At 44.7% G+C, this 26392-nt stretch overlaps 1 protein-coding gene and 2 long non-coding RNA genes across 9 annotated transcripts in view; 1 reads left to right on the top strand and 2 right to left on the bottom strand.

The window, feature by feature from the left end:
* The window catches only part of LOC148213649 (uncharacterized), a 52661-nt gene extending 33725 nt beyond the window's left edge, over nt 1-18936 (bottom strand). For 3 of the 7 annotated variants that reach the window (XR_015794195.1, XR_015794199.1, XR_015794200.1), the window contains exons 1-7: nt 17734-18936; nt 15926-16073; nt 12236-12383; nt 8794-11339; nt 6985-7132; nt 3299-3446; nt 1303-2402 (exon numbers count right to left, since the gene is read on the bottom strand). The gene's annotated coding sequence lies outside the window, so the exon portion shown is untranslated. The remainder of the gene's footprint in view (nt 1-1302; nt 2403-3298; nt 3447-6984; nt 7133-8793; nt 11340-12235; nt 12384-15925; nt 16074-17733) is intronic. The other 4 variants (XR_015794196.1, XR_015794194.1, XR_015794198.1 and 1 more) reach the window with 4 other exon arrangements.
* Nucleotides 18937-20934: 1998 nt separating this feature from the next.
* Nucleotides 20935-26085, bottom strand: LOC148213647 (uncharacterized). Its single transcript, XR_015794192.1, has 3 exons — nt 26017-26085; nt 21471-21618; nt 20935-21185 (listed from the first exon to the last, which is right to left on the bottom strand). It is a non-coding gene; the product is annotated as an uncharacterized LOC148213647 (long non-coding RNA).
* On the top strand, nt 21095-25935 carry LOC148213648 (uncharacterized). Its single transcript, XR_015794193.1, has 3 exons — nt 21095-21143; nt 22519-22663; nt 25308-25935. It is a non-coding gene; the product is annotated as an uncharacterized LOC148213648 (long non-coding RNA).
* Nucleotides 26086-26392: the final 307 nt, after the last annotated feature.

Genomic DNA, 26392 nt, shown 5'->3' with positions numbered 1-26392 from the left:
GTGACATATTTTTCTGCAAAGTGGTATTTCTAATTCAGGATGGAGAGGGGAGCACTATCTGTTTTTCTGGCAAGATGTCTCCCAAGTCTAACCAGTTTTAAAAGCTTCCACGGAAATGTCTGGCATAGATCTTACCGATAACGCTTTAAAAATGGATTGAACAATGAAATTGTTGTGTCTGTCTTGCCTTTCTTAAAGATGGAATTGTGATAGGCAAGCGACAGCGTTTACGAATTCTAACTGACCACAAAGCGAAGCCAAAATCGGAAGCCCACAGCTTAGGAGGGAACGGAGTCCCCTTCTTGTGCTTTTCCAGGGTCGGTTGTTTATATCGTTTGCCTATCTCTGAAACCCAGACAATGCCAGAGGAGAAGTTGGCTGCTGCTTAGTTCTAATCAGAAAGGATGAAGGTGTGTTACTGCACAAAGGCCATGAAGACGTGCCCTCCAGGTAGCCACTGGAATGTGACCCTCGGTTGGAAAGGGCACAAAATTCAGTTTCACTGCAGCTTCTTTCCAGAAGGTGGCAAAATCACTCCTGCAATCCTGATATTAGTTGTGCAAAGGAGCTGTACAGGAAACAATTACAGTGCCTTTTCAGCTGGAGTCCCCTCAGATAAGACGTCTGTTGGAGCTCTCTTTGCAAGCTTGCTAATGAAGCAATCAGCGTTTTTCTTAGAAATATCTGTTTGTTTGTTTGTTCAATGTACCTAGCTGCCCATCTCACCTACGTGATTCTGGGCGGCTATATGCTACAGAATATACATTCATGGTTGGACCACCATTTCAACTTGTGAAATTCACAAAGTTTTAAAAGTGAGAGCTAGCAGGCATTGAATGCGTAAATACACAGAAATGAGGAATTATCAAAATAAGGTAGCATCACCACTTTGAAACAGATGGGCCCATGAATACTGGCTTCTGCCTTTAACCCTGGTTTTGGTCAATCCAAACTTTTTGATCATTTATTCATTTCAAGGTCTTTGTTATTTCTCTGGCAAACAGATTCCTAAGTATTTGATCTTTTAGTGATCAACTCTGTTATTTGGTGCAGATATTGCTTTTCTGTTATCAACTCTAAAGTATTTTTGGCAACTGTAAGCATTTGAGGTCACGAAACATTATATATAAGCTTAAAATGATGTTGTTATCATACATGGCTTACTAATCGGTAATTTTCCCAAATAATTTAAAAGAAGGATAACCTTACATTCTCTGAGGATATAGTAATGGGAATAAGATAAGGTCTTTTTTTTTCTTGAATCATCTTTCCTTTGGTGGAGGGTGTCTTATGCAGGCTTACCTTGGAGATATTGTGGGCTCGGTTCCAGACCACCTCAGTAAAACAAGTCACACAAATTTTTTGGTTTCCAGTGCATACAAAAGTTATGTTTACACTATTGCTGTAGTTTCTTAAGTGTGCAATAGCATTATGTTTTTAAAAAACAACGTATATACCTCAATTAAAAAATAGTTTGTGGCTAAAAAATACTAATCATCATCTGAGCCGTCAGCGAGTCATAATCTTTTTGCTGGTGGAGGGTCTTGCCTTGATGTTGATGGCTGCTGACTGATCAGGGTGGTGGTTGCTGAAGGCAGGGGTGGCTGTTGCAATTTCTTAAAATAAGGCAACAATGAAGTTTGCCACATCGATTGACTCTTCCTTTCACGAAAGAATTCTCTGTAGCACGTGATGCCATTTGATAGCATTTTACCCACAGGAGAACTTCTTTCAAAATTGGAGTCAATCCTGTCAAACCCTACCGCTGCTTTATCAACTAAGTCTACGTAATATTCTAAATCCTATTTCGTCCATATTGAAAATCTCTTGTTTAGTGTAGCCACATTCGTCAATTAGCTAGATCTTCTGGATAACTTGCTGCAGCTTCTACATCAGCACGTGCTGCTTCACCTTGCACTTTTATGTTATGGAGATGGCTTCTTTCCTGAAACCTCATGAACCAAGCTCTGCTAGCTTCCAACTTTTCTCCTGTAGCTTCCTCACTTCTCTCAGCCTTCATAGAACTGAAGAGAGAGAGGGCCTTGCTGTGTATTAGGCTTTGCTTAAGGGAATGTTGTGGCTGGTTTGATCTTATGTCCACTAAAACATTTTCCATATCAGCAATAAGGCTGTTTCGCTTTCTTATCATTCATGTGTTCACTGGAATAGCTCTTTTAATTTCCTTCAATAACTTTTCTTTGCATTCCCAACTTGGCTGTTTGTCGCAAGAGGCCTGGCTTTCGGCCTATCTTTTGGCCCATCTCAGCTTTTGACATGTCTTTCTCACTAAGCTTAATCATTTCTAGCTTTTGATTTAAAGTGAAAGACGTGTGACTCTTCCTTTCACTTGCTGTTGGACAAATGGTGCTGAGAGACTTGCTTGAAGCAGGGTTGCCACAGACCTTCAATTTGTAAAAAGACACAATATCAGCAAAGCACAAAGCGAAGTGCGATAAAATGAGATATGTCTGTCTTTAGGGTTGTCTTCCTTTCAATGAACATAACACGTTCTTTCCTAATGCAGAAAGGCACTCTCCAAGCTGGATGCCTCAACTGTAAATAGTGAAAGTCAAAGGGGCTGGGAATCGATCCTTTCCTATACCCCAAAGTTTTCAAGCACTTTCCAATCAACCCTTCGTGCACTGACTGAGATGTTGAAAACTTCCTGGACATCTGCCATGGGTGACTTTTGCATCATGGAGGATTTAGGGCTATGTTTTGGAGAGGATTTGTTCTCGTGCACAGTCTGTTTTCCAGACAACCTTATACATACATAGGCTTTTCCAAGGACCCTGAATAGCATCCAAGAAAGCCTTGAGTTTTCTGGGTTGGTAGTCAATTATGTAGTCAATTACGGTGACCATATAGTTTATTGTCCAAAACTTGGGAGAGTGAAAGGGGGGGAGAGTGAGGTCTTGTCCCAGCTGTGGTGCATGCGTGAGGGATTGAGTCCTACAGGACACAAATACAGTAAGTTGGAGAATTGCTTCCAATGGATGCCAGTCTGTTGCAGCTGTTCTTCAATCGGCCAGCTTCAAGCACAGCCCACTTAAAGGGATTGGCATCTTTGCTTCTCAAGCCTAGCTTTTCCGTTATCACTGAAGCTACTGACTTATGACCTATCACTGAAGCTACTGAGGGTTTTCACTGCCCTAGGGCTCCCCGACTCTTGGAGATGCCACTCTCTTGAGAATGAACAGGACCATCTTGGGTCCGAAAGCAGCCCTTTTGAGAGGGAAGCCCACTTGAAGAACATGCTTGTCCACAGAATGACTCTTTTCCACAACGGGGGGCTTACTTGCATTGTCGCAAACAAATCCAAGTGCCGATGAAGATGTACAAGCCAAACACAATGAAGAGTGTAATTGCTTGGCTTGATTCCAGGAAGTTCCCCTCTGACACCTCACTGGAAGTTCCGGGCACAATAAGTTCACTTTCATCCATTTCTGAAACAGAAAAGGGTGGGGGGAGGAAGTGACAATGTTACATTAGTCCAATGGAAATGATTCAATAATACTTGCAGCTATTAGTTATTTCCCTCATATTTAGAATATTTTTCCTTTGGAACAGAATAGAAAGAAGTGGTTTAATTTTGCTTTTGCCCCATTTCTATCCCACCTTTCCTTTATATCCCATTTCCTTTATATCCGACCAGTGTGAAAAAAGAAAGATTGTTGTGTCAAAGCTAGGGAAAGCCCCATGTCCTAAAATAGAACAAAACCCTAATTTAATCATACAATATGTTGATATCCCTGTAACCTAAATACCTAAATGTAACCTAAATGTAACATTTCTAAAATTCTGTTTTCACTTTGTCATTATGGGGTACTGAGTGTAGATTAATGAGGAAAAAAATGAATTTGAACGATCGTAGTATCCGGCTGCAACATAACAAAATTGAAAAAAGTGAAGGGGGTGTGAATACTTTCCGAATGCACTGTATGCTGACCTCCCATGATTTGTCTTCCCTGTGGTAGTAAGAATCAGCCTAGCAGCTTCATCTTACACTACATGATCAGGTAATTAATCCTAACAAGGCTCAAGGATCCCTATGAAGGTGATCAACTGGATCTGGGACTCAGACACTCCATGCACAGTGAGGTAAAGCCAATCTTTTGGAGATCTCTTGGGATCTTGGCACTGGGTTTTCACAGGTAAGGCCTCCCAAAGCAGCAAATCCACCTTCTGTCTGGCCACAAATCGTTGAAGGGTGGAGACCACTATTGGATCAAGCCATCTGAAGCTCAATCAACGATTTGTTGACCCCCACCTAGTTTTGAGCCCAGTATCAAAACGTCCCCCAGGAGAGAAGGTTTGCATGTTCCCTGTGTGGAAGTTAGAACCTGATGCTTATTGCCCTGTAAATCAGGGCCTGTGAGCAGTGCCAAGTCAGTGTAAGTAAAAAATAACTGACTTGGCACTACTGGGCATAGATGTATGGGGGGGGAGGATGTAATAGACCCTGGCTACCAAGGAATGCTTCCCCACCTAGACCCAGAGAGACCTGAAATGAACGTCACAGCGGGCGAGAGAGTGCTGCAACTGATCCTGCACAAAATCACCTTCCCTCATGTGACCGAAGGGAAACCCCCTGCACAGAGTAAAGGAAAGGGGGAAAGGCAATTGGAGGCCACAAGAGCAAAAGTGTGGGCGAAGGGAGGCACTGGCTGTTTGAAAGCAGGCAAAGTATTCTGCCCTGCAGGAAAAAAGGCTTCACTTCTCCACAGAAAGGAGACTCCCTACAAGAGTGGCTAACGATTGTCTTTTTGTTTAGCAGACTTCAGCAGGAACTCATGAGGAGGATTGCTGTCAGCCCAGGAGAGGTTTTCCAAGCTCTTGAGTTGGGGCGTGAATCTGTCTAAAGCCAAGTTCCCTGCACTGGCTGAAAGGTCTTGCCTCTTCCTCCCGCTGACCACTGCATATACTGACATTTCCAGTACCTGCTTGCCATTGCTGAACAGTAGAATAACTGTTGGGTCTCTATGTCTACGCCTCAAGGAAGATTCCCTGTCTACACTGGATGACTCTAAAATCTGTGACTATTTTGACTTTGAGAGAGTGGGTGTGAACTCAGCACTCTCTCATAATCCACTGAAACTCTAAATGAACTTTGATGGTTGATATGCCATGTGTCTACAGCACATACAATGGCCAGGTAAAACCCCTCAAGTGAACCTCAGGGTATCTTGCGGAAGACTGGGCGTGCAGATTGTAAGAGATAGCTTGCAGGGGTGAATTGCCCTGCATTCAACCGCCTAAGCCGCTTTCTCCCTCCTGAAGGCATGGACTGGACCCTTTGATTCCCGTGGGAAATCACACTGGTCACTGGAATCTTCGGAGGCGTCACTTCAGTGGGACTCTGGAGGCATGGACTTGATCTTTCTCTCCCCTTTAGAGCTGGACTGTGCAAGTTAAGGACCAACTCTTCTAAGCGTCTCCCCAAAAGGAGAGACTTGTGCTCCTTTTCTTCACATCCCGACCTGCCTCAACTACCTTCTCCTCATGCTTCACCACTTCAGTATCTGGACCCCTGCCTTTAGTGCAACGTGACCTTGTGCCAAGAGGGACTGTGATAGAAATTTATAAGTGGATTTCGGGGGGAATGGAATGGAATGGAATGGAATTGGTTGTCCAAGCTATGTCAAATACTTCCCTCATGCATCTTGGGGGGTCGGGGATTGGATATCAGCACAGGGGTAATTGTGAATTCCTCTGACCCACCCAATCCCAACTTCACATACCCCCTTAATACCCCACTCAGTACGGCTTTCTGTACTCTGCTTTGCTATAATGCCAGTATCTATTTCAGAAGTCTCTTCTCCCACTCTGCTTGCATATCCCAGACAGCCCTTTCCCTAAAGAAACCCATTTTGTTTTCTTTTTCTTTTCTCCCCTGCCTGCAGCACACTTAATCAGAATGGTTTGCACAATATTTCAGTCCCTACAACAACTGAGTTGGTGGCTGGTTCCCTAAGATCTCCCTTTTTGCCAAAAAAGCCTTGGCACTTCCCTCCTCCTCTACTTTCTATTACCTGTTTTTTGCTCTCTCTGCACCAAACATTTGAGCAGGATACCAAAACACCTTTGCCTGTTCCTTAAAAGAGTCGCTGCTGGAAAATTGGATATATTTGATGGAAAATTAATAAAATAAAGCTGGAAACCTTTCCCCCCTCCCCCTTGCCTCTCTTTCTGCCCCCCCCGCCTTGCTTCTCTTGCAAACTCTTTCCTTTGCTTCCTTCTGCCATTCTTTGCTCATGCAGAACAGGTTCAGCCACAAGCTATTGCATGACCCAAGAGTGACCATGTTCCACTGCCAAAAATAGCCCTCTTAATACTATCACCCTGAAACAGTGGGATGGCCATCACCTGTCTGCTGAAGGGTTTGCGGGAGGGGCAACCCCATTAAGGAAATCCTTTGCTAATAAGGGAGAAACCTCGGGATTCTCTCCTTATTAAGAGCATGTACCTTTTCTCTCAACATTCCATTGTCTTTTGCCATAGATTCCTCAATAGAAAAAACCATTTATCCCCCATTTAACACCTATCCAAACCTATCCTCGAATCGGCTCCCTCAGGTTTACCGCTTCTCAACCTCAAAAGTGTATAAATTCTATGCTCTTCTATTGTTCAGGGTCCCTCTTTCTTGGAGAGCAGGCACCCAATGATCATTACAATAAACATGGTTCTTCTCAGCACACTCTGGGAAATATACAGGAGAGTGAGGTCTTGTCCCAGCTGTGGTGCATGCGTGACAGGGTGAGTCCTACAGGAGACAAATGCAGTCAGTTGGAGAATTGCTTCCAGTGGATGCCAGTCTGTTGCAGCTGTTCTTCAATCGGCCAGCTTCAGGCACAGCCCACTTAAAGAGATTGGCATCTTTGCTTCTCAAGCCTAGCTTTTCCCTTATCACTGAAGATACTGACCTGTCTAGGGAGTGACCACCCCATCAGGAACTGGGCCCTGATTGCCCGACTGAGCCCTCACCTGCTCCTGCTGACCAGTTGCTGTTGCAGAGCTCAAGGAACAGCACCATTCATCATGGATTCTGCTGGGCCTGTTTCCTGTGACAATCTCTTTCTCCAGTGTGATGAGCGGGGACTGCAAAACCTGGGGCACTTGATCCCATTGGTGCCTATGCAGTGTTATAGATATATGAAACTCAGCCTTTGAGCAATTACTGTATTTGGAGAATGGTATTTGAAAACAAGCATTAGAAATCAGGATGTTCACTTCCCTGATTTTCACTTTGCTGAAACAGTTGTCCTCCTTTCAGTAAACTAGTGTAGAAACATAGGAGTAGGACACATGCGACCCCTTAGCACTCTGTGTGTGCAGGGGTAACATTTTTGAACACTGAAAATCTCATGTTGTAGACTAGTGTTTCTCAAACTTGGCAACTTTAAGACGTATGGACTTTAACTTGCAGAATTCCCCAGCCAGCAAGGTGGGCAAAGTGACTGTCTGACGGACCTCCCCAAAAGGAGGAGCACCAGATGAAGCTGTGCAAAGGCCTTCCTGGCCACAGCCAGCACTTGCTCATCGAGCAGGAGCAGTGAATCCAGGAAGACCCCCAGATTGCACACCACTCTGGAATGGGGAAGTATCCAAGGTCAGAGATGGAATATCCCCAGATCTGGGTGGCCCAAATAGCCAGAACCACTCGGTCTTGCTAGGATTGAGTTGGAGATGGTTCCTCCCCATCCAAGCCACAGAGCCTCAGTTATATTGTATAATATATTGTGTAATAATATATTACAGTATAATAAAACATGAACCAGAAATTCACCTGCTTCAGATCGCAACGATAAATATTATCACCATAAGGAGTCTTTCTTTATATGCCCTCTGAACCTGCTGAGGGTAAGATGCTAAAGCACAGTTACACTGATATTTAAGTACAATAAAGTCAACCTTCCTAGCTGGCTTAAGACCATTCACCCGGTTCCTGAACTGAACTTTAGTGTAGCTTCTACTACATTCAGATTAACTTTCCATATCTAGAATCCTTTCTCTGAACTCTGCCTTGGCCTATTAGTAATCCCAAACCAATAGCTATTGAGGAAAATGCGAATAGCTTAGCCTCTTAACCTCCATTCCTCATGGCCAGGAAAATCTGAAAGTTACTGAGGCCAAACTTTGTGGGCAAACCATTAGATTTGACCAAGGATGAAAGAGTTAATCATTCTCAGCTTTGGACAAGGCTACTTCAGCATGAAGGGCCACTTTCAGCACACAGCCTGCTGCCTGGAACAGCTTCCTCAACAGTTTGGCTTAAAGAAAGCCGATCAGCAACATTATTGCACAGGCCTGATTGGGCTGTATAGAGGAGATGTGTCTGTGCTTTGGCCCCAAACGTTTACCCGTAGCAGGAATGTATTAGATTCCTCCGGTGTAAGAAGGAAAAGGCCTAGTAGCCAATAAGTTCCTTTCAGCATTTTAGAAAGCATAAGTTAATAGAAGCATTATATACTCCTGCGACTTGGAAACCAATCCATCGGCATTTAAAACATACCATCTGCTCAGACCATACTAACCGGTGCTTCAGATTTACTTTCTTGGGCTTTGTTTTGATTAAAGTTAATCTGCATTAAAGGGCAATTGCAGGAGAAAACCAAGGCCTTTGCTGTCCTCCTCCTTAACCTTATTAGGGGGTATAATAGAAGAGTTTGTTACCTGAGTATAACAGGGTTGCAGTGTATTCCTTCAGTAATTTAGGCACACTTTGTTTAAGTAGTCCAGTATAATATTGATATGAAGTTGATTCAAAGATTAAAGTAGAATAAAGTTGCATACCTTTCCGGTTGGTATTGCTTCTGACAGGTGTCCTGTTGAGGATCGTCATGTAATCTGTGGATAAGAAAAAGAGGGCGATGCGCAGGTTGTAAGCTTTGGTCTTCCATTGTCCCATTAAAGTCAAAAGCCCGTTGGGCTGACGGTGACATATTTTTCTGCAAAGTGGTATTTCTAATTCAGGATGGAGAGGGGAGCACTATCTGTTTTTCTGGCAAGATGTCTCCCAAGTCTAACCAGTTTTAAAAGCTTCCACGGAAATGTCTGGCATAGATCTTACCGATAACGCTTTAAAAATGGATTGAACAATGAAATTGTTGTGTCTGTCTTGCCTTTCTTAAAGATGGAATTGTGATAGGCAAGCGACAGCGTTTACGAATTCTAACTGACCACAAAGCGAAGCCAAAATCGGAAGCCCACAGCTTAGGAGGGAACGGAGTCCCCTTCTTGTGCTTTTCCAGGGTCGGTTGTTTATATCGTTTGCCTATCTCTGAAACCCAGACAATGCCAGAGGAGAAGTTGGCTGCTGCTTAGTTCTAATCAGAAAGGATGAAGGTGTGTTACTGCACAAAGGCCATGAAGACGTGCCCTCCAGGTAGCCACTGGAATGTGACCCTCGGTTGGAAAGGGCACAAAATTCAGTTTCACTGCAGCTTCTTTCCAGAAGGTGGCAAAATCACTCCTGCAATCCTGATATTAGTTGTGCAAAGGAGCTGTACAGGAAACAATTACAGTGCCTTTTCAGCTGGAGTCCCCTCAGATAAGACGTCTGTTGGAGCTCTCTTTGCAAGCTTGCTAATGAAGCAATCAGCGTTTTTCTTAGAAATATCTGTTTGTTTGTTTGTTCAATGTACCTAGCTGCCCATCTCACCTACGTGATTCTGGGCGGCTATATGCTACAGAATATACATTCATGGTTGGACCACCATTTCAACTTGTGAAATTCACAAAGTTTTAAAAGTGAGAGCTAGCAGGCATTGAATGCGTAAATACACAGAAATGAGGAATTATCAAAATAAGGTAGCATCACCACTTTGAAACAGATGGGCCCATGAATACTGGCTTCTGCCTTTAACCCTGGTTTTGGTCAATCCAAACTTTTTGATCATTTATTCATTTCAAGGTCTTTGTTATTTCTCTGGCAAACAGATTCCTAAGTATTTGATCTTTTTAGTGATCAACTCTGTTATTTGGTGCAGATATTGCTTTTCTGTTATCAACTCTAAAGTATTTTTGGCAACTGTAAGCATTTGAGGTCACGAAACATTATATATAAGCTTAAAATGATGTTGTTATCATACATGGCTTACTAATCGGTAATTTTCCCAAATAATTTAAAAGAAGGATAACCTTACATTCTCTGAGGATATAGTAATGGGAATAAGATAAGGTCTTTTTTTTTTCTTGAATCATCTTTCCTTTGGTGGAGGGTGTCTTATGCAGGCTTACCTTGGAGATATTGTGGGCTCGGTTCCAGACCACCTCAGTAAAACAAGTCACACAAATTTTTTGGTTTCCAGTGCATACAAAAGTTATGTTTACACTATTGCTGTAGTTTCTTAAGTGTGCAATAGCATTATGTTTTAAAAAAACAACGTATATACCTCAATTAAAAAATAGTTTGTGGCTAAAAAATACTAATCATCATCTGAGCCGTCAGCGAGTCATAATCTTTTTGCTGGTGGAGGGTCTTGCCTTGATGTTGATGGCTGCTGACTGATCAGGGTGGTGGTTGCTGAAGGCAGGGGTGGCTGTTGCAATTTCTTAAAATAAGGCAACAATGAAGTTTGCCACATCGATTGACTCTTCCTTTCACGAAAGAATTCTCTGTAGCACGTGATGCCATTTGATAGCATTTTACCCACAGGAGAACTTCTTTCAAAATTGGAGTCAATCCTGTCAAACCCTACCGCTGCTTTATCAACTAAGTCTACGTAATATTCTAAATCCTATTTCGTCCATATTGAAAATCTCTTGTTTAGTGTAGCCACATTCGTCAATTAGCTAGATCTTCTGGATAACTTGCTGCAGCTTCTACATCAGCACGTGCTGCTTCACCTTGCACTTTTATGTTATGGAGATGGCTTCTTTCCTGAAACCTCATGAACCAAGCTCTGCTAGCTTCCAACTTTTCTCCTGTAGCTTCCTCACTTCTCTCAGCCTTCATAGAACTGAAGAGAGAGAGGGCCTTGCTGTGTATTAGGCTTTGCTTAAGGGAATGTTGTGGCTGGTTTGATCTTATGTCCACTAAAACATTTTCCATATCAGCAATAAGGCTGTTTCGCTTTCTTATCATTCATGTGTTCACTGGAATAGCTCTTTTAATTTCCTTCAATAACTTTTCTTTGCATTCCCAACTTGGCTGTTTGTCGCAAGAGGCCTGGCTTTCGGCCTATCTTTTGGCCCATCTCAGCTTTTGACATGTCTTTCTCACTAAGCTTAATCATTTCTAGCTTTTGATTTAAAGTGAAAGACGTGTGACTCTTCCTTTCACTTGCTGTTGGACAAATGGTGCTGAGAGACTTGCTTGAAGCAGGGTTGCCACAGACCTTCAATTTGTAAAAAGACACAATATCAGCAAAGCACAAAGCGAAGTGCGATAAAATGAGATATGTCTGTCTTTAGGGTTGTCTTCCTTTCAATGAACATAACACGTTCTTTCCTAATGCAGAAAGGCACTCTCCAAGCTGGATGCCTCAACTGTAAATAGTGAAAGTCAAAGGGGCTGGGAATCGATCCTTTCCTATACCCCAAAGTTTTCAAGCACTTTCCAATCAACCCTTCGTGCACTGACTGAGATGTTGAAAACTTCCTGGACATCTGCCATGGGTGACTTTTGCATCATGGAGGATTTAGGGCTATGTTTTGGAGAGGATTTGTTCTCGTGCACAGTCTGTTTTCCAGACAACCTTATACATACATAGGCTTTTCCAAGGACCCTGAATAGCATCCAAGAAAGCCTTGAGTTTTCTGGGTTGGTAGTCAATTATGTAGTCAATTACGGTGACCATATAGTTTATTGTCCAAAACTTGGGAGAGTGAAAGGGGGGGAGAGTGAGGTCTTGTCCCAGCTGTGGTGCATGCGTGAGGGATTGAGTCCTACAGGACACAAATACAGTAAGTTGGAGAATTGCTTCCAATGGATGCCAGTCTGTTGCAGCTGTTCTTCAATCGGCCAGCTTCAAGCACAGCCCACTTAAAGGGATTGGCATCTTTGCTTCTCAAGCCTAGCTTTTCCGTTATCACTGAAGCTACTGACTTATGACCTATCACTGAAGCTACTGAGGGTTTTCACTGCCCTAGGGCTCCCCGACTCTTGGAGATGCCACTCTCTTGAGAATGAACAGGACCATCTTGGGTCCGAAAGCAGCCCTTTTGAGAGGGAAGCCCACTTGAAGAACGTGCTTGTCCACAGAATGACTCTTTTCCACAACGGGGGGCTTACTTGCATTGTCGCAAACAAATCCAAGTGCCGATGAAGATGTACAAGCCAAACACAATGAAGAGTGTAATTGCTTGGCTTGATTCCAGGAAGTTCCCCTCTGACACCTCACTGGAAGTTCCGGGCACAATAAGTTCACTTTCATCCATTTCTGAAACAGAAAAGGGTGGGGGGAGGAAGTGACAATGTTACATTAGTCCAATGGAAATGATTCAATAATACTTGCAGCTATTAGTTATTTCCCTCATATTTAGAATATTTTTCCTTTGGAACAGAATAGAAAGAAGTGGTTTAATTTTGCTTTTGCCCCATTTCTATCCCACCTTTCCTTTATATCCCATTTCCTTTATATCCGACCAGTGTGAAAAAAGAAAGATTGTTGTGTCAAAGCTAGGGAAAGCCCCATGTCCTAAAATAGAACAAAACCCTAATTTAATCATACAATATGTTGATATCCCTGTACCCTAAATACCTAAATGTAACCTAAATGTAACATTTCTAAAATTCTGTTTTCACTTTGTCATTATGGGGTACTGAGTGTAGATTAATGAGGAAAAAAATGAATTTGAACGATCGTAGTATCCGGCTGCAACATAACAAAATTGAAAAAAGTGAAGGGGGTGTGAATACTTTCCGAATGCACTGTATGCTGACCTCCCATGATTTGTCTTCCCTGTGGTAGTAAGAATCAGCCTAGCAGCTTCATCTTACACTACATGATCAGGTAATTAATCCTAACAAGGCTCAAGGATCCCTATGAAGGTGATCAACTGGATCTGGGACTCAGACACTCCATGCACAGTGAGGTAAAGCCAATCTTTTGGAGATCTCTTGGGATCTTGGCACTGGGTTTTCACAGGTAAGGCCTCCCAAAGCAGCAAATCCACCTTCTGTCTGGCCACAAATCGTTGAAGGGTGGAGACCACTATTGGATCAAGCCATCTGAAGCTCAATCAACGATTTGTTGACCCCCACCTAGTTTTGAGCCCAGTATCAAAACGTCCCCCAGGAGAGAAGGTTTGCATGTTCCCTGTGTGGAAGTTAGAACCTGATGCTTATTGCCCTGTAAATCAGGGCCTGTGAGCAGTGCCAAGTCAGTGTAAGTAAAAAATAACTGACTTGGCACTACTGGGCATAGATGTATGGGGGGGGAGGATGTAATAGACCCTGGCTACCAAGGAATGCTTCCCCACCTAGACCCAGAGAGACCTGAAATGAACGTCACAGCGGGCGAGAGAGTGCTGCAACTGATCCTGCACAAAATCACCTTCCCTCATGTGACCGAAGGGAAACCCCCTGCACAGAGTAAAGGAAAGGGGGAAAGGCAATTGGAGGCCACAAGAGCAAAAGTGTGGGTGAAGGGAGGCACTGGCTGTTTGAAAGCAGGCAAAGTATTCTGCCCTGCAGGAAAAAAAGGCTTCACTTCTCCACAGAAAGGAGACTCCCTACAAGAGTGGCTAACGATTGTCTTTTTGTTTAGCAGACTTCAGCAGGAACTCATGAGGAGGATTGCTGTCAGCCCAGGAGAGGTTTTCCAAGCTCTTGAGTTGGGGCGTGAATCTGTCTAAAGCCAAGTTCCCTGCACTGGCTGAAAGGTCTTGCCTCTTCCTCCCGCTGACCACTGCATATACTGACATTTCCAGTACCTGCTTGCCATTGCTGAACAGTAGAATAACTGTTGGGTCTCTATGTCTACGCCTCAAGGAAGATTCCCTGTCTACACTGGATGACTCTAAAATCTGTGACTATTTTGACTTTGAGAGAGTGGGTGTGAACTCAGCACTCTCTCATAATCCACTGAAACTCTAAATGAACTTTGATGGTTGATATGCCATGTGTCTACAGCACATACAATGGCCAGGTAAAACCCCTCAAGTGAACCTCAGGGTATCTTGCGGAAGACTGGGCGTGCAGATTGTAAGAGATAGCTTGCAGGGGTGAATTGCCCTGCATTCAACCGCCTAAGCCGCTTTCTCCCTCCTGAAGGCATGGACTGGACCCTTTGATTCCCGTGGGAAATCACACTGGTCACTGGAATCTTCGGAGGCGTCACTTCAGTGGGACTCTGGAGGCATGGACTTGATCTTTCTCTCCCTTTAGAGCTGGACTGTGCAAGTTAAGGACCAACTCTTCTAAGCGTCTCCCCAAAAGGAGAGACTTGTGCTCCTTTTCTTCACATCCCGACCTGCCTCAACTACCTTCTCCTCATGCTTCACCACTTCAGTATCTGGACCCCTGCCTTTAGTGCAACGTGACCTTGTGCCAAGAGGGACTGTGATAGAAATTTATAAGTGGATTTCGGGGGGAATGGAATGGAATGGAATGGAATGGAATTGGTTGTCCAAGCTATGTCAAATACTTCCCTCATGCATCTTGGGGGGTTGGGGATTGGATATCAGCACAGGGGTAATTGTGAATTCCTCTGACCCACCCAATCCCAACTTCACATACCCCCTTAATACCCCACTCAGTACGGCTTTCTGTACTCTGCTTTGCTATAATGCCAGTATCTATTTCAGAAGTCTCTTCTCCCACTCTGCTTGCATATCCCAGACAGCCCTTTCCCTAAAGAAACCCATTTTGTTTTCTTTTTCTTTTCTCCCCTGCCTGCAGCACACTTAATCAGAATGGTTTGCACAATATTTCAGTCCCTACAACAACTGAGTTGGTGGCTGGTTCCCTAAGATCTCCCTTTTGCCAAAAAAGCCTTGGCACTTCCCTCCTCCTCTACTTTCTATTACCTGTTTTTTGCTCTCTCTGCACCAAACATTTGAGCAGGATACCAAAACACCTTTGCCTGTTCCTTAAAAGAGTTGCTGCTGGAAAATTGGATATATTTGATGGAAAATTAATAAAATAAAGCTGGAAACCTTTCCCCCCTCCCCCTTGCCTCTCTTTCTGCCCCCCCCGCCTTGCTTCTCTTGCAAACTCTTTCCTTTGCTTCCTTCTGCCATTCTTTGCTCATGCAGAACAGGTTCAGCCACAAGCTATTGCATGACCCAAGAGTGACCATGTTCCACTGCCAAAAATAGCCCTCTTAATACTATCACCCTGAAACAGTGGGATGGCCATCACCTGTCTGCTGAAGGGTTTGCGGGAGGGGCAACCCCATTAAGGAAATCCTTTGCTAATAAGGGAGAAACCTCGGGATTCTCTCCTTATTAAGAGCATGTACCTTTTCTCTCAACATTCCATTGTCTTTTGCCATAGATTCCTCAATAGAAAAAACCATTTCTCCCCCATTTAACACCTATCCAAACCTATCCTCGAATCGGCTCCCTCAGGTTTACCGCTTCTCAACCTCAAAAGTGTATAAATTCTATGCTCTTCTATTGTTCAGGGTCCCTCTTTCTTGGAGAGCAGGCACCCAATGATCATTACAATAAACATGGTTCTTCTCAGCGCACTCTGGGAAATATACAGGAGAGTGAGGTCTTGTCCCAGCTGTGGTGCATGCGTGACAGGGTGAGTCCTACAGGAGACAAATGCAGTCAGTTGGAGAATTGCTTCCAGTGGATGCCAGTCTGTTGCAGCTGTTCTTCAATCGGCCAGCTTCAGGCACAGCCCACTTAAAGAGATTGGCATCTTTGCTTCTCAAGCCAAGCTTTTCCCTTATCACTGAAGATACTGACCTGTCTAGGGAGTGACCACCCCATCAGGAACTGGGCCCTGATTGCCCGACTGAGCCCTCACCTGCTCCTGCTGACCAGTTGCTGTTGCAGAGCTCAAGGAACAGCACCATTCATCATGGATTCTGCTGGGCCTGTTTCCTGTGACAATCTCTTTCTCCAGTGTGATGAGCGGGGACTGCAAAACCTGGGGCACTTGGTCCCATTGGTGCCTATGCAGTGTTATAGATATATGAAACTCAGCCTTTGAGCAATTACTGTATTTGGAGAATGGTATTTGAAAACAAGCATTAGAAATCAGGATGTTCACTTCCCTGATTTCCACTTTGCTGAAACAGTTGTCCTCCTTTCAGTAAACTAGTGTAGAAACATAGGAGTAGGACACATGCGACCCCTTAGCACTCTGTGTGTGCAGGGGTAACATTTTTGAACACTGAAAATCTCATGTTGTAGACTAGTGTTTCTCAAACTTGGCAACTTTAAGACGTATGGACTTTAACTTGCAGAATTCCCCAGCCAGCAAGGTGGGCAAAGTGACTGTCTGACGGACCTCCCCAAAAGGAGGAGCACCAGATGAAGCTGTGCAAAGGCCTTCCTGGCCACAGCCAGCACTTGCTCATCGAGCAGGAGCAGTGAATCCAGGAAGACCCCCAGATTGCACACCACTCTGGAATGGGGAAGTATCCAAGGTCAGAGATGGAATATCCCCAGATCTGGGTGGCCCAAATAGCCAGAACCACTCGGTCTTGCTAGGATTGAGTTGGAGATGGTTCCTCCCCATCCAAGCCACAGAGCCTCAGTTATATTGTATAATATATTGTGTAATAATATATTACAGTATAATAAAACATGAACCAGAAATTCACCTGCTTCAGATCGCAACGATAAATATTATCACCATAAGGAGTCTTTCTTTATATGCCCTCTGAACCTGCTGAGGGTAAGATGCTAAAGCACAGTTACACTGATATTTAAGTACAATAAAGTCAACCTTCCTAGCTGGCTTAAGACCATTCACCCGGTTCCTGAACTGAACTTTAGTGTAGCTTCTACTACATTCAGATTAACTTTCCATATCTAGAATCCTTTCTCTGAACTCTGCCTTGGCCTATTAGTAATCCCAAACCAATAGCTATTGAGGAAAATGCGAATAGCTTAGCCTCTTAACCTCCATTCCTCATGGCCAGGAAAACCTGAAAGTTACTGAGGCCAAACTTTGTGGGCAAACCATTAGATTTGACCAAGGATGAAAGAGTTAATCATTCTCAGCTTTGGACAAGGCTACTTCAGCATGAAGGGCCACTTTCAGCACACAGCCTGCTGCCTGGAACAGCTTCCTCAACAGTTTGGCTTAAAGAAAGCCGATCAGCAACATTATTGCACAGGCCTGATTGGGCTGTATAGAGGAGATGTGTCTGTGCTTTGGCCCCAAACGTTTACCCGTAGCAGGAATGTATTAGATTCCTCCGGTGTAAGAAAGAAAAGGCCTAGTAGCCAATAAGTTCCTTTCAGCATTTTAGAAAGCATAAGTTAATAGAAGCATTATATACTCCTGCGACTTGGAAACCAATCCATCGGCATTTAAAACATACCATCTGCTCAGACCATACTAACCGGTGCTTCAGATTTACTTTCTTGGGCTTTGTTTTGATTAAAGTTAATCTGCATTAAAGGGCAATTGCAGGAGAAAACCAAGGCCTTTGCTGTCCTCCTCCTTAACCTTATTAGGGGTATAATAGAAGAGTTTGTTACCTGAGTATAACAGGGTTGCAGTGTATTCCTTCAGTAATTTAGGCACACTTTGTTTAAGTAGTCCAGTATAATATTGATATGAAGTTGATTCAAAGATTAAAGTAGAATAAAGTTGCATACCTTTCCGGTTGGTATTGCTTCTGACAGGTGTCCTGTTGAGGATCGTCATGTAATCTGTGGATAAGAAAAAGAGGGCGATGCGCAGGTTGTAAGCTTTGGTCTTCCATTGTCCCATTAAAGTCAAAAGCCCGTTGGGCTGACGGTGACATATTTTTCTGCAAAGTGGTATTTCTAATTCAGGATGGAGAGGGGAGCACTATCTGTTTTTCTGGCAAGATGTCTCCCAAGTCTAACCAGTTTTAAAAGCTTCCACGGAAATGTCTGGCATAGATCTGAGCACTCTGGGAAATCTACAGGAGAGTGAGGTCTTGTCCCAGGCGTGGTGCATGCGTGACAGACTGAGTCCAGAGTCTTTTTTCCCCCGTTCTGGGGCAGGAAAGCATCTGGCCAGAAGTGAGGGTAGGAGTAAAAGTCTGAAGGCTCAGATACTATTGTAAAAACATCTTTGCAAATACCCTCCAGTATTTTGTAGTTTATACCTGCTGTTACAAAATAAATCCAGCTCCATGGCACATGTTTTATTTGAGAAACATCAGGGGAGAAACCTGATGTTTTTCAGGAAAATGTTATGAAAAGTTTCCTACCCTTCTTATGGCTTTGGAGCATTCGTTCCCTGAAAACAAAAGCCCTGAAGCAGTCTTTTCTTTCCAGTCTATCAGACTTGAAGCAGTGGGGGGAGCTTGCTTCTCCCTCTAATGTAAAAAAGGGTGATTGCAGTAAATGGGCTGGACTTTAAGTGTTTCTTTTTTCGAATAAAGATCTCCATTTCAAATGTTTTCTTTTGCAGATTTATTTTCTTCCAGCTGCTACTGTTAAGAAAATGGTAACTTCTCTCAAGAAGACCTATGCAACCTGAGAGAAGGGGGGGGAGGGAGGTACATTTTTTTTTGCCCTATTGCTTAATTGCTGTGCTGCCCCCAAGAGTGCTTTGCATTTCAACTTTGATCAGTAATCTCATGCTCTGCCTTGCAACAAGAATCCAGCATTGGCCCTAAAGGGGGTCTTCCTGTGTTTTGCTGTTAAACTAACTGGGTTATGAGGAAAGTTTACTAGGTTTCATCTTTGTCCCTCAATATGGATATTATGAACAAAAAGGAAACAATCTTTAGGACCATATTTGATAGAGCCTCCATGGACTGGTATGGTCTATCTGAAAACAAAAGAAAAAATAATTTTTAAACCACTTTTGGCTCTGGAAGCAGTCCAAGCACCCTATAAATTCCTATGTCAATGTAGATTCCTTCTCTCCAGCTTTTCAAGTTCTCATTCGAGGAGATTATTAGGAATGAGAAGGTATTAAAGTCCTTAGCAGTTGAAGTATATAATCATGTTTTCATCTAAGTAGAAATGTGATGAGCAGTCCAAATTTTGTCTGAGGGCTGCTTTGGATTCACCCATGCCCTTTCACAGTATGAGGGCCTGCTACCTGGATATGCAAAGCAACGATTTGTTGACCCCCACCTAGTTTTGAGCGCAATATCAAAATGTCCTCCCAGGAGAGGAGGTTTGCATGCTCCCTGTGTGGAAGTTAGAACCTGATGCTTTCCTGCTAGTGGTTGCAAGTGAGCAAGCTGCAGGAGCAGACTCGAGAGTGCCCTGTCAATCAGGGCCTGTGAGCAGTGCCAAGTCAGTGTAAGTAAAAATAACTGACTTGGCACTACTGGGCATAGATGTATGGGGGGGAGGATGTAATAGACCCTGGCTACCTTGTTTAGCAGACTTCAGCAGGAACTCATGAGGAGGATTGCTGTCAGCCCAGGAGAGGTTTTCCAAGCTCTTGAGTTGGGGCGTGAATCTGTTTAAAGCCAAGATGCCTGCACTGGCTGAAAGGTCCTGCCTCTTCCTCCCGCTGACCACTGCATATACTGACATTTCCAGTACCTGCTTGCCATTGCTGAACAGCAGAGTAACTGTTGGGTCTCTATGTCTATGCCTCAAGGAAGATTCCCTGTCTACACTGGATGACTCTAAAATCTGTGACTATTTTGACTTTGAGAGAGTGGGTGTGAACTCAGCACTCTCTCATAATCCACTGAAACTCTAAATGAACTTTGATGGTTGATATGCCATGTGTCTACAGCACATACAATGGCCAGGTAAAACCCCTCAAGTGAACCTCAGGGTATCTTGCGGAAGACTGGGCGTGCAGATTGTAAGAGAGAGCTTGCAGGGGTGAATTGCCCTGTATTCAACCGCCTAAGCCGCTTTCTCCCTCCTGAAGGCATGGACTGGACCCTTTGATTCCCGTGGGAAATCACACTGGTCACTGGAATCTTCTGAGGCGTCACTTCAGTGGGACTCTGGAGGCATGGACTTGATCTTTCTCTCCCCTTTAGAGCTGAACTGTGCAAGTTAAGGACCTACTCTTCTAAGCCTCTCCCCAAAAGGAGAGACTTGTGCTCCTTTTCTTCACATCCCGACCTGCCTCAACTAACTTCTCCTCATGCTTCACCACTTCGGTATCTGGACCCCTGCCTTTAGTACAATGTGACCCTGTGCCAAGAGGGACCATGGTAGAAATGTATAAGTGGACTTCAGGGGGGAACGGAACGGAACTGAATTGAATTGAATTGAATTCGTTGTCCAATGGATGCCAGTCTGTTGCAGCTGTTCTTCAATCGGCCAGCTTCAAGCACAGCCCACTTAAAGAGATTGGCATCTTTGCTTCTCAAGCCTAGCTTTTCCCTTATCACTGAAGCTACTGACCTGTCTAGGGAGTGACCACCCCATCAGGAACTGGGCCCTGGTTGCCCGACTGGGCCTTCACCTGCTCCTGCTGACCAGTTGCTGTTGCAGAGCCCAAGGAACAGCACCCTTCATCATGGATTCTGCTGGGCCTGTTTCCTGTGACTATCCCTTTCTCCAGTGTGATGAGCGGGGACCGCAAAACCCGGGGCTCTAAGCACCTGCTTCCCTGCGAGTACAGTAATGGGAACTGACCATTGCAACACTCCTAGTATAGAGGCCCTCCTGGCTCCTTTGGGTGGCTCAGGATCCAAAGCTGCAAATGTACAAGAGCCGTGAGCCTATCCAGCTATTTGAGGTCTTCTGGCAACTTACTGTCCTCTACTAGTGCTTTCAGAACACTTGCTACAGCCAATAACTGACATCTTACTATTAATTACACTAATGGGGACTGGATCATAATTCACCCCCATAAAAAAATCATACAGACGTACTGATAATGTTGAACAAAAAATAAACATTTAATATTTAAATAACATAAACAAGTAACAGAAATTGAAAAACTAACAACAGGATTAACTTAAACTAATACTACATCCTAAACTTGTACTAATGGAAGTCCAAGGTATTTTGGGGTATAATCAGGTCTTCTTTCATTTATTATTTTTATTTCAGTGGGAAATGGCGCCGATACCCAGCTTTCTGTGGTGGTGCTGCTGTCGGAGGTGGGTTCTAGCGGCGACACTCTTCCACTGCAAAACCTTTTCCTGGGGATTGAAGAACAAAAGGAGAATGAAATAACGTATACATTATTTTCTTGACACTAATAATCAGGTTATTATGATTTGTCGTAAAGTAGTGCATCTGAAAGCAGTTCAACCAAAATTTCTGAGGGTTTTCACTGCCCTAGGGCTCCCCGACTCTTGGAGATGCCACTCTCTTGAGAATGAACAGGAGGATTTTGGGTCCGAAAGCAGCCCTTTTGAGAGGGAAGCGCACTTGAAGAACGTGCTTGTCCACAGAATGACTCTTTTCCACAACGGGGGGCTTACTTGCATTGTCGCAGACAAATCCAAGTGCCAATGAAGGTGTACAAGCCAAACACAATGAAAAGTGTAATTGCTTGGTTGGATTCTAGGAAGTTCCCCTCTGACACCTCACTGGAACCTCCAGGCACAATAAGCTCACTTTCGTCCATTTCTGAAACAGAAAAGGGTGGGGAGAAGAAGTGAAAATGTTAAGTTAGTCCAATGGAAATGATTCAATAATACTTGCGGCTGTTAGTTATTTGCCCTGATATTTAGAATATTTTTCCATTGGAGCAGAATAGAAAGAAGTGGTTTAATTTTGCTTTTCCCCCATTTCTATCCCACCTTTCCTTTATATCCCATTTCCTTTATATCCAACCAGTGTGAAGAAAGAAAGATTGTTGTGTCAAAGCTAGGGAAAGCCCCATGTCCTAAAATAGAACAAAAACCTAATTTAATCATACAATATGTTGATATCCCTGTAACCTAGATAGATTGCAATACCTCTCCCTCCACCCAGCTCCCAGTTTTCTTTTGGACAACTCTTGATCCGCTCAACTTTTGTAGTTCCAAGGCCAGCCCATTCCAACCTAAAAACCCAAAGCAGGACAAGAAAACCAACAGGAGAAACCAAGTCTGGGCCACCTAAAGAGAGGTCACCAGCTCTCTTCCCACACAGCTTCTATCTCCGTTTCGACAAATACTTGCTCCACTCAACTTTTATAGCCTCCAAGGCCAATTCTCCCAACCCAGAAACCCAGAAAAGGGAAAAAACAAAAACCAAAAGAAACCACAATACCTCTCTCTTTCTACACACAACTTGTCTTTTCCTTTGAACCAGTCCTTCACCCACTCACTTCTCTTATCCCCAAGACCAACTCTCCCAGCGTCCCAACTGCCACCAACGGCCTTGGAATCCCCCCCCCTCTTTTCAGCTCAGAAGGGAATGGTGACTCTTTAGTGGCACTCAGCCAGTGTGGATTCCATGGGATCTACCTGAAACCACCAGGAACTAGCAGTGCCCTTCCCTCAGATAGATAAGTCATAGAAAATGTATATGCTTTTCTTTCAGACCAACTGTGATGCCTGCTTTCTGGAGATCCAGTCCTTTGACATTTTGGTTCCTTTAAGTGACAGATGTCTGATTTAGCTGGAGTGTTGCCCATGTGAAATGTTTATGGCCTTAGGAGTCCTGGAGTAACATGAATGTGGTTCTTGTGAGTACTCCAAATTGATCTGAGTATCTGCTTAATTCTAGAGCAAGAGATCTGCTGTTCTTTTAGTCATGTAGCGTATTGAAATGTATTCTATTTGTGCCTGGGGCTTTTTCTCAGGCAATAAGCAAATATTTGGACAGGAATATTAATTCTGTTTAAGACATCAGGAGGGGAATAGAGCAATTAATACTATGCCATTGGACCCGGTTACTGGAGGGACCGCCTGTCTCCCATAACATCTGCCCAGCAAACGTAATCCTGCATTGGTCCCACCAGTTCTTGCTTGCAAGCAAGTGGTATTTCTTGCAGATATTCCAATGCACCATTGTTGCTACCTTGTCATGCCGCTGTTTGTAATCAGTCTGTACAGTCTTGGTGCAACAGCTAACTAGGTGGTCCACTGTTTCTTCAGCTTCTTTGCAGAGGGGGCATTTGCTGTCTGTTGCTCTCTTCTCAGTTCTGGCTTTGTAGGCATTTGTTCTTAAGGCTTGGTCCTGTGCGGCCTGAATTAGCCCCTCTGTCTCTTTCTTCCACTTTCCCGCTCTTAGCCATTGCCAGGTCTTCTTGTTATCTGCTTTGCCTGCTAGTTTTTTTATGTCCTGGCCATATGATATTTCCATGCCATGTCTCTTTTCTTTTCTTCCTTTGGTCTTTCTTACAGGCCAGTTTGGTATTCAGTAAGTCTTCATGTTGTACTAGCTTCAGTGCATCTTCTTCACTGTTCTTCAGATGTTCTTCCGATGCCCTTTTGTCTTCTTCAGCTGTCTGGTGTACTTGCAGCTTTCCATGCCCACCTATGCTGCTTGGTAAATATGGTCTGAGCAGGAGCTGTGAGTCCAAGAAGACCTCCAAATTGCAGGCCATCCTTGAATGGGAAAGTGGAACCCCATGCAACGTTGAAGTTGGAATATCCCCAGATCTGGGTGGTCCAAACACCCAGCCACTCAGTCTTGGTAGGATTGAGTTGGAGACGGTCCCTCCCCATCCAAACCTTCACTGCCTCCAGGATGGCATAATGAATGGCTTAGTGCGCAGGGGGTTGGACTTGTCAACAGTTAGCATTAGTTAAATAAACAGTTACACACTTCTGCATTACTAAACTGAAGCAGTAAAAACTGTCCTGCTTATATATCACATTTAAAATATGTTTTCTTTGATTTCTGTAAAACAGAAACATTGATATGTTCACAGATAAGTAGCTATACACTTTGCAATTTTATATACAAACAGGTCTGATGCAGGTAGCTTTCTTGTAGAATTTTCTGCAGTTCATTTTTGATACTTTCACAATTCACCAACTCTTCCACAATTTACTAAGGAAGTTGCCTAACATAAAAAAAATAACACAGTCTAGCTAGATTTGTTCTTAACAAACCCATGTTGACTTCTGTTGTTTTCAAGGTACTTATCGGTCAATCTGTTTATAACGTGCTCTAGAATTGTTCCGGATATTGATCCTGACTGGTCAGAGATACAATTAAAAAAGAAACCTGGCCAACTGAAAAACAATATGCCAAGCCATTCAAGGAGTCATGATAAAGATTATGGCATAGTGCTGTCCCACTTAAAACACCCTGTCCCAAGGACTGGGAGAACAACCAGGGTTTTAAGAGTTTCCTGAATATCAGAAGGGTAAGAGCTGCGGAAATCTCTGGGGGGAGTCACTGTAACAGAGAAGTTGTGCTTCCTGGGTCCCAAAAGATGACAACCTTTAACAGAAGGGACCTGGAGCACACCCGCTCTGCTCAAATGTACTGGGTGGGCAGAAAGAATGGGAGAAAGGCAGTCCCTCAGGTAACCAGGTCCTATGCCATGAAGGGCTTTAGAGGTGACAACCAGCGCCTTGAATGGCACTCGGAAGCCAACCGGTAGCCGATGCCGCTCACATACTGGAGGTGACACGTGGGAAAAATGAGAAGTGCCCATTACTGTTTGCACTGCTGCACTTTAAACCAGCTGTAGCTTGTAGATGGTGTTAAAGGGCAGCCCCACTTAGAGTGTATTGCAGTAGTCTAATTGTGAGGGGAGAGGGCTTGAGTGACCGTCTGCAAGTCCTCCTGGTTGAGGAAAGGGCGCAACTAGCCCACAGGTTTGACCTATGCAAAGGTCCTCTTGGCCACAGGTGCCACCTACTCTTTGAGCAGTAGCTGTGAGTCCAGGAAGACCCCCAAGTCGCACACCAATCTTGAATGGGAAAGTGCAACCCCATCCAAGAGCCACAATGGGGATGTCCCTGACCCCAGGGGACCAGACAGCCATAGCCACTCAGTCATGTCAGAATTGAGCCAAAGTCTGTTCGGCAGACCTTGTCCACAGGGAGTCACAGAATCAAACTCAGTCCAGTAACCTCACAAGACTGTGCCTTGGGCGCCTCACTTGACCCTGCTCAGAGTCCAACTGAGCAGGTGGCTTTATCCACCCAATAGCATGAATGTCTTCACTGTGGCTCTCCAGATGATCCTGAAACCCAGCTTCCTGTGACAGGGAACGGGTCACTCTAAACAGACCCAGTTGGCAGCTATCGGCAGATGTGATAAGTGTGGAGAAGTAACAACGTTTTGCTGTCTTTATCACCATGATGTAGATTCAGATACGAGCTCTGACTCATGTTCAGTCGGATTGACTCCTTGTCTTCCTCCAACAGCGTTCCAGGCACTGCTCTATCTCCCGGAGTTGCATGGAGAACCAAGGTACGTCCCGGGATTGGCGCACAGGGAGAGAGACCGCAAAGGAGCAATCTAGTCCAGGACTTTAGTGACCCACCTATTCCAGGCAGCCGCCAAGGCCTCGGCTGAACTGCCCACCAGATCCTCAGGGAAAGTCCCAAGCTCCCTCTCGGACCTGAGGGAACTCCTGAGCTGCCCCAGACACCACATCACCAGGTGGCAGGTTAAAATCCCGAAGGACCATCAGCCTCAAGGACTCCATCACCATCCCATGGCCATGGAATCCAGCAGCTCAAGCAGGGATGAGGCTGGGCAGCAGGGAGGGCAGTACAGCAGCAACAATCCCCACTGTTCCTGAAGGCCCACCTTAAGTTAGAGGTCTCACATTCAGTTATCTGCTTGATCCTCCCTATGGTCCGAAGGCCTCACCAGCTGCTCTGCTCGTGGCACTCTACAACTGCCGCACCTGGGCCTCCCAAGGAGCTCCCGTGGCCATGGTCAGCCTCCCCCTCCCCCAGCCCAGGTGGGTGAACAACATCCCAAATCCAGCAGAAGTCCATGGGGGAAATGGGCATACAGCAGAGTCTCTCAATATTAGAGCTTGCTCAGCCTCCACTCTGTATAGCCAGGACCAGCTTCACCACGTCCGCCACCTCCACCACCTGCAACACTGCCACCTCTACCAACCTTGCGACTGCGTCCAATCGCTCCTGCGGCATCCTCCATCCCTCATCGGCCTCCACGGCAGCATTCCAGCCTGGTCCTCGAGGCACGGTATCTGTGATGCAGTAATACCTGATGACACATGCCCGATGGTCCTCTGGCTCTGCCCTTCTGTTCCAAGAAGGCTCCAAGGCCCCAGGGGCTCCAGCCTCTGCCTCTGCCGCGACCTCCAGCTGGCACCAGCATCACCTACTCCACTTGTCTGCCCTGCCATTGTCTCAGCAGCAGGCACCCGGCAGCTTCAGGGATGGCTGCAGCAGAGGCTCCGTAGCACACTCTGCTGCGAAGCAGCTCCTCAGCATGTCAAGGCTGCAGGTGAGTGCCCCCACCCCTTGCATCC

Source organism: Python bivittatus, unplaced genomic scaffold (assembly GCF_059951505.1).
Source record: "Python bivittatus isolate LINGU-HERP-01145 unplaced genomic scaffold, Pbiv_v1 ctg000910_np1212, whole genome shotgun sequence".
In the NCBI taxonomy this organism is placed as follows: Eukaryota; Metazoa; Chordata; class Lepidosauria; order Squamata; family Pythonidae; genus Python; species Python bivittatus.
This window is presented reverse-complemented; position numbering and strand designations above follow the sequence as displayed.